Raw genomic sequence first — 9,045 nt, forward strand, 5'->3', positions numbered from 1 at the left:
AAGATTTGGCGGCACTATTTGTACGGGGTCCGTTGTGAGATTTACACTAATCATCGGAGTTTACAGCATATGTTCAAACAAAAGGATCTTAACTTGCATCAGCGGAGGTGGTTGGAGCTTCTTAAAGACTATGATATCACTATTTTATACTATCCTGGGAAGGCCAATGTGGTGGTCGATGCCTTGAGTCGCCATGCAGAGATTTTGGAGAGCTTTGCATATCTTCCAACAACAGAGAGGCCATTGACATTGGATGTTCAGGCCTTAGCTAGTCAGTTTGTTAGATTGGATATTTCTGAGCCGAGTCGAGTATTGGCTTGTGTGGTCTCTCGGTTTTCTCTTTATGATCATATCAGGGAGCATCAGTATGAGGACCCCCACCTTCTTGTCCTTAAGGAAACGGTACAACACGGTGATGCTAAAGAGGTCACTATTGGGGATGATGGTGCATTGATGATGTAGGTCAGGCTATGTGTGCCCAATATAGATGGTTTGCGTGAGTTGATTCTCCAGAAGGCTCATAGTTTTCAGTATTCTATTCATCTGCGTACCGCGAAGATGTATCATGACTTGAGATAACATTACTAGTGGAGGAGAATGAAGAAGGACATAGTGGAGTATGTAGCTCAGTGCCTAAATTGCCAGCAGGTGAAGTATGAGCATCAGCGACTAGGTGGATTGCTTCAGAAGTTAGAGATTTCGGAGTGAAAATGAGAGCAGATCACTATGGATTTCGTTGTTGGGCTTCCACGGACTCAGCGGAAGTTTGATGCAGTTTGGGTGACTGTGGACCGGCTGACCAAGTCAACTCATTTCATTCCTGTGATGACTACCTATTCTTTCGAGCAGCTGGCTCGAGTGTATATCCGTGAGATCATCAGGCTTCATGGCGTACCGGTATCTATCATCTCGAACCGGGGTACACAGTTTACATCACGGTTCTGGAGGGCCGTACAACATGAGTTGGGTACTCGAGTAGAGTTGAGCACAACATTTCACCCTCAGAGGATGGACAGTTCGAGCGCACTATTCAGATATTAGAGGTTATGCTTCGTGCGTGTGTGATGGAGTTTGGGGGTTCGTGGGATCAATTCTGTCCTCTAGCAGAGTTTGCTTACAACAACAGTTACCAGTCGAGCATCCAGATGGTACCGTATGAGGCTTTGTATGGTAGGCGGTGTAGGTCTCCAATGGGTTGGTTTGAGCCAGGCGAGGCTAGATTATTGGGCACAGACTTGGTTCAGGATGCTCTGGAGAAGGTTAGGGTAATTCAGGATAGACTACGCACAACCCAGTCCAGGCATAAGAGTTATGCGGATCGTAAGGTTCGCTATGTTGCATTTATGGTTGGGGAGCGGGTATTGCTCCGAGTGTCACCCATGAAAGGTTTTATGAGGTTCGGAAAGAAGGGCAAGCTGAGCCCGAGGTTTATCGGTCAATTTGAGGTATTGCGACGTGTTGGGTAGGTTTCTTATGAGCTTGTCTTGCCTCCTAGTCTAGCAGGAGTTCCCCCAGTATTTAATGTTTCTATGCTCCAGAAGTATCACAGCGATCCGTCTCACGTGTTGGATTTCAGCTCAGTCTAGTTGGACAAGGATTTATCTTATGTTGAGGAGCCGGTGGCGATCTTAGATAGGCAAATTCGAAAGCTGAGGTCGAAGAGTATTGCTTCTGTGAAGGTTCAGTGAAGGGGTTAGCCGGTCGAGGAGGCGACTTGGGAGACCGAGCATGATATGCACAACCATTATCCTCTTCTTTTCACCACTTAAGGTATGTCTCTATGCTCGTTCGAGAACGAACAATTATTTTAAGAGGGGGAGGATGTAACGACCCGGCCAGTCGTTTTGATAGTAATATCCCTGATCCCCTATTTACTATTTTCCCCATATCTGTTTCTACTTATGTGACTTGCCGGGAGGTCATATGTTTTTATTTCGGAGTGTTTAAGGACACTTAGTCCCTAAAACAGAAGCTTAAGTCTTAGGATTTTGACCGTAGTCGGAAGTGTGTGAAGATGAATCCAGAATGGAGTTCTGTTGGTTTTGTTAGCTCCGTTGGGTATTTTGGACTTAGGAGCGTGTTCGGACTGTGAATTTGACGTCTGTAGCGAATTTAGGCTTGAAATGACAAAAGTCGAATTTTGGGAAGTTTGACCGGGGGGTTGACTTTTTGATATCAAAGTCGTATTCTGATACCGAAAGTTGGAATAGGTCCGTAATGTTGAATATGACCTGTGTGCAAAATTGGAGGTCAAACAGACGTGGTTTGGTAGGTTTCGACGTAGTTTGTGGAATTCAAAAGTTTAGAAGTTCTTTAGGCTTGAATCCGGGTGTAATTGGTGTTTTGATGTTGTTCTGAGTGATTCGAAGGCTCAACTAAGTTCGTATGATATTTTGGGATGTATTGGTATGTTTGGTTGAGGTCTCGGGGGCCTCGGGTGAGTTTCAGGTGGTTAACGGAAAATTTTTAAACTTGGCATGATAGCTGAAATCTGGTTGCAGCAGGTTCTGGTTTCCTTGTAGGCGATCGCAGGGATTCATTCGCGATTGCGTAAGCTTATTCGGGACAGAGGTGAGTTTGTTCTACACAATTTCAGAGTTAGGAACGCGATCGCGTATGTGTGAAAAGTTGTGCTTCGCGAACGCGTGGCTAAGGTCGCGTTCGCGTAGAAGGATTTGAGCAGGCGGAGAGGTGACGCGATCGCGTGAGGCAGGATGCGATCCCGTAGGTATGAGAGGCAGTGATCCACGATCGCGTGGGTGATTCCGCAATCGCGTAGTGGTAAAATTCCTGGGGCAGCGAAGTTGTTCTTCACGATCGCGAGGCTATTTCCGCGATCGCGAATAAGGAAATGTATGTGCAGTATTAAAGTTTCCAAAAACAGGGGTTTTGCAATTTTATCAAAAACTTGAGTTGGGAGCACGGAATTGGGCGATTCTTGAAGGGATTTTCGTGGAGTTGATTGAGGTAAGTGATTCTTACTTGGTTTTGGTTTAATCCTATGATTTCATCTTTAATTTAGCCATATAAATTGTGATTTTGGGTGAGAAATTGGGAAAAAGAGGAAGAACTCTTGAGTGGGATTTTGAGGTTTTGAATGGGATTTTGTTATCGGATTTGAGTAAATTTGGTATGGTTAGACTCGTGAGTGAATGGGCTTTCGGGTTTTGTGACTTTTGTCGGATTTAGAGACGTGGGTCCGGGGCCGCGTTCGGGCCAGTTTCGGATTATTGGCTTTAATTTAGTACTTTTCTTGTGGAATTGATCCCTTTAGCCTATATTGATCTACTTGTGGCTAGATTCGGGACGTTTGGAGACCGATTTGAGAGGCAAAGGCATTTCGGAGTAGAGATTTGCTCGGTTTGAGGTAAGTAACAGTCTTAAATCTGGTTTTGAGGGTATGAAACCCTGAGAATTTTATATTTGGAGGTGACGCACATACATGCTAGGTGACGGGCGTGCGAGCGTGCATCGTGGGGGATTATGACTTGGTCCGTCTTGTGAGACTGTAAAGTCGAATAGCCATTGTTATTACTTGTTTTTTCTTGTCTTTGAGCAATTGACTGCCTTTCATGTTGGAAACCATGCTTAGGCCATATGATATCGCTGTTGGGACCCGCAGCGATCGTATACTTGTTGAATTGACTGCTAATTGTTGTCTTGTACTTAGTCACAGTATTGTGTGTTATAGCTTTGTTTCATCTCAATTCTTGTTGATACTTGTATTCTCTGTTTGGGCTGGTTATTATGATATTCTATGAGCCCGAGGGGCTTGAGAGGTTAGTGACTGAGATAGGGCCTGAGTGCCGAGTTGCGAGCTGTGAGGTATATGGATCGGGTTACACGTCGCAACCCAGCCTTCGGGCTATATATATATATATATATATATATATATATATATATATATATATATATATATATATATATATTGGATCGGGTTGCATGCCGCAACAATATTGGATCGGGTTGCACGCCGTAACAATATTGGATCAGGTTGTGTGCGCGTATCGATTTAAGAGGCAAATTCATTTTGGAGTAGATATTTGCTCGGTTTGAGGTAAGTAACAGTCTTAAATCTGGTTTTGAGGGTATGAAACCCCGAGAATTTGTATATTGTGAATATTTAGAGGTGATGTACATGCGAGCGTGCACCGTGTGGGATTGTGACTTTGTCCGTCCTGTGAGACTGTAAAGTCGAATAGCTATTGTTATTACTTGTTTTTCCTTGTCTTTGAGCAATTGACTACCTTTCATGTTAGAAACCATGCTTAGGCCATATGATATCACTGTTGGGACCCGCAACGGTCGTATACTTGTTGAATTGACTGCTAATTGTTGTCTTGTACTCAATCATAGTCTTATTGTGTGTTATAGCTTTGTTTCATCTCATTTCTTGTTGATACTTGTTGTATTCTCTGTTTGGGCTGGTTATTTTTATATTCTGTGATCCTGAGGGGCTGGAGAGGTTAGTGACTGAGATAGGGCATGAGTGCCGAGTGGCGAGCTGTGAGGTATATGGATTGGCTTGCACGTCGCAACAAGCTATATATATATATTGGATCGGGTTGCATGCCGCAACAATATTGGATCGGGTTACACGCCGCAACAATATTGGATCGGGCTGCGCACCGCAGCAATATAGCGCTTGGGCTGAAGGAGCCCCTCCGGAGTCTACACACCCCATATGAGCGCAGGTACCTATTGAGAGTGTATATTGAGGGCTGAGAGTCGAGAGTATGAGCTGTTGAGATGAGTTGAGTGGCTGCTGCCTTGAGAGGTTGTACTTGATTTTATTTATTGTTACACTTAGTTGTTGTATGTTGCTGTGGTGAAATTTTTGGAAGATTCATATCTATTTTACTTGAGCTCGAACTGATTTGACTTACACTACCAGAATTACAACCAGAAGGTTGTAATTGAAAGCATGTTCACTCTCTACTGAAAACTTTTGAAATGAACTATATTTTTATAGCTCGTTATTGCTTCTCAGTTCCTTATTTAATTATGTTACTTGCTGAGTTGGTTGTACTCATGATATACCCTGCACTTCATATGCAGATTCAGGTGTGTACGGTTCTGGCGGTCGCTGAGTTAGTGCGCGGGATGATTATCAGAGACTTACGAGGTAGCTGCCGGTGTTCACAATCCTTGTTTCTCCTTTCTTATTATCTTTTCTCTCTTATATTGGCATTTGGCACATACTGTAGTAAACTATGTTTCTGGATTGGTTGTTAGATGCCCGTGACTTAGTGATACCCCGATGTCGGGCTATTTGTTTCCGCACTTATGTTTTAATTGGGGTTTACCCCCGTTTTATAAAAAAACTCCGGTTATTTTAAATGTCTTGATTTATTTCTGTTAAATTTTTAAAGTATTTTTGGAAAGGTCGGCTTGCCTAGTACCACGATAGGCGCTATCACGACGGGTTAGGTTTTGGGTCGTGATAATTATTTAATTTTACACTAGACGCCTGGACTAATCGGGGGGCGGGGAGAGTATAAAATTTAATAAGTTCTTTGCTTTCATGATGGTTGAACTCAACTATGCTAATAGGATCAACCTGACTACCAGGGGACTATTTGACATAGAGCTATGTAAGGATATTGTATGGGGATACAATTAGTAAGAGTACCTACCTTTAAAATATATGTGAGAAACGATTTGACTTCCAAGGGGCTTATACATATTGTTAAAGGATTACTTTACTCCACTAAAAGAAAATGAGATTTCTTAAACTATAATAAGGGTAAATAGTTTAAAATAATTAGTGAAAATATCATTTAGATAAATCCATGTCTTTATGATATATGTAAATATGTTCTTATAGTATTGCCTTTTCTTTTTCCATATTTTAGATTTCTCAATATGTTTGTTATATCATTGCGTGTAATACTTGAAACCAATAAGTTGGTAGGACCAAACATTGATGACTGGTATAGAATTTGAGAATTGTTCTCATGTAAGAAAAGCTCATTGATGTGATCGATAATCCTGTTAAGATAATCCAACCAGAGAATGATGTTCAAGGCACCAAGGTTTATCAGAAACACTTGGAAGAATTCCTTGCTATTAAACGCATCATTCTCGCTTCTATGAGTTCTGAATTCCAGAGGAAACATCAGAATATGGATCCAACTGAAATCATTGAATATGTAAAGAAGATGGTTGATAAACAGTTGGACATTGAAAACTCTCCGGTTGGACCCCTTGTCAATCATGTGATTGTTCTTATCGAGAACATAGAGAAGTTAGGGTACAAGCTTGGTAAAGAGATTTTTGAAGATTTGATCTTGCAGTCAGTAAATGATGTCGAATGTTTTTACCGTAAGAAGAAATGGCATTGGAAGAGAAACTGCAAGGAGTATCTTGCAACTCTAAAGGACAAGAGACAAGGTGAGACATTAATGAAAAATGTTTTCAAGGTTTCTTTAGCTACTACTAATTTTTCAATATGGATATTAGATACTGCCAGTGGTTATAACATCTGCAATATGTTGCAAGGGTTCAAGATAAGTAGGAGACTAAAGAAAGGAGAAGTTAATCTACAAGTTGGAAATGGTGCAAAAGTTGCAGTCATAGTTGTAGGATCAATTTCTTTAATAATGCCTTCGGGCAAAGTACTTATGCTAGATGATTGTTATTATATTCTTAAATTTGTTTCGAACATAATTTCAGCTTCTATGTTGGACAAACGTGGGTTTCACATTAACATATGCAATGGTATTTGCTCTATTTATTATGGTGATGATTTATATGTGAATGGCTATCTCCAACATGATGTTTATGTTTTACCTAATGTGAATGCTAATTCGATTATGCATGTTTCTAGTCTTAAAAGGAAAAGAGATGATCAAGTAAATCATACATACATTTGGCATTATAGGCTTCATCATATTGGAGAGAAAAGAATTAACAAGTTGTACAAGGAAGAGTACCTTGATAAGTATGATTTTGAATCATATCTAACTTGTGAATCTTGTCTCAAAGGAAAATTGACAAAATCTCCATTTACCGGAAGTGGAGAAACAACATATGAATTATTGGGACTAATTCATACAGATGTTTGTGGGCCCATGAAAATTCAAGCTAGAGGTGGATATTTTTACTTCATCACCTTCACTGATGATATGTCAAGATATGGATTTGTGTATTTTATGAAACACACATCTGAATTTTTTGAAATGTTCAAAAGATTTCGTAGTGAAGTTGAGAAACAGACTGGTAAAAGTATGAAAGTACTAAGTTCTGATAGAGGTGGAGAATATCTTAGTGAAGATTTTACTAGGTATCTCAAAGAGAATGGGATTTTCTCGCAGTGGACACCTCCAGGAACACCACAGCACAATTGTGTGTCTAAAAGGATAAATCGAACCTTATTAGATATGGTGAGATCTATGATGGGGTTAACTGATCTTCCAATAAATTTATGGGGATATGCTTTGGAAGAAGCAACATACTTATTTAACAAAGTTCCCACTAAGTCAGTCTCTACAACACCATATGAGATATGAAAAGGACGTAAGCCTAACCTTAAACACATTAAAGTTTAGGGTTGTCCAGCTTGTGTTAAGAGACTACAGTGTGATAAACTTGACTCAAGATCTAATAAGTGTAGGATCATTAGGTATCCCAAATAAACAATGAGATATTATTTCTATCACTCTTCTGACCATAAAGTGTTTGTGGCTAGAGGAGTAACCTTTTTGGAAAGGGAATTTATTTTGGAAGAAAATTATAGTGGAGAAATAGAATTTGATGATGTTCAAGAAACTAATGAATCAACACAAAATCAAGATCATGAGACATAAGTTAAAGAACCTTTATTGGATGTTTTGAAGTTGACAAGGAAATTGCCATCTTCAACGGTTGAAGTTCAAGAACAGGTTAATGAACCAGTTCCACACCAAATTGAACAACAACCAAATCCAGCACAATGTGAACAAGTTGTACAAACACCTCTTAGAAGGTCTACACGAGAACGTCATGTACCAACTAGATTAAATCTAATGGTACAAGATGATGTATCAAATGAGATTGATGATAATAATGATGACCCTAAGACCTATGAAGAGGCTGTACAAAGTTCTGATTATGAGAAATGGAAAAAGGCCATGGAATCCGAAATGGAATTCATGAAGGAAAATAAAGTATGGACTTTAGTTGAACCTTCAAAGGATATAAAACCTATAGCTTGTAAATGAGTTTTTAAGAAAACGATTGGAGCACACGAAAAGGTGGAGACCTACAGAGCCCGTCTCGTTGCCAAGGGATATCATCAGAAAGAAGGAGTCGACTATGACGAGACTTTCTCTCCCGTGGTAATGCTCAAATCAATTCGGATTTTGCTTGCTATAGCAGCATACTATGGTTATGAAATATGGCAAATGGATGTGAAAACAACTTTCCTTAATGGTGAGCTAGAAGAGGATGTGTACATGACACAACCTGAAGGTTTCACATCTCCATCTCATCATAATAAAATTTGCATGCTACAAAGATCCATTTATGGACTAAAGTAAGCTTCTCGAAGTTGAAATATTCGCTTTAACAAGACAATTGAAAAGTTCAATTTTGTTAGATGCGAAGAAGAACTTTGTGTGTACAAAAAGGTTAGTGGGAGCATAATTATATTCTTAGTGTTGTATGTTGATGATATATTGCTCATAGGGAATGACATACCGGCACTGCAAAGTACCAAGATTTATCTATCTGAACACTTCTCCATGAAAGACTTGGGAAAAACAGCTTATATATTAGGAATAAAGATCTATAGAGATAAATCGAGGAAACGACTTGGAATTTCCCAGTCTTTGTACATTGATACCATTTTGAAAAGTTATAGCATGGATAATTCCAAAAGAGGCTATCTACCGATAGGCACTGGAATTAGGGAGAATTGTCCTAAAACACCTGAAGAGAGAGAACACATGAGTACGATCCCATACGCTAGTGCAGTGGGAGCTATCATGTATACCATAACAAAGCCACATCCTGATGTGGCTTATGCACTTGGAGTGACTAGCCGATATCAGGCAAATCCTGGTG

Source organism: Nicotiana tabacum, chromosome 2 (genome assembly GCF_000715075.1).
Source record: "Nicotiana tabacum cultivar K326 chromosome 2, ASM71507v2, whole genome shotgun sequence".
Classification (NCBI taxonomy): Eukaryota; Viridiplantae; Streptophyta; class Magnoliopsida; order Solanales; family Solanaceae; genus Nicotiana; species Nicotiana tabacum.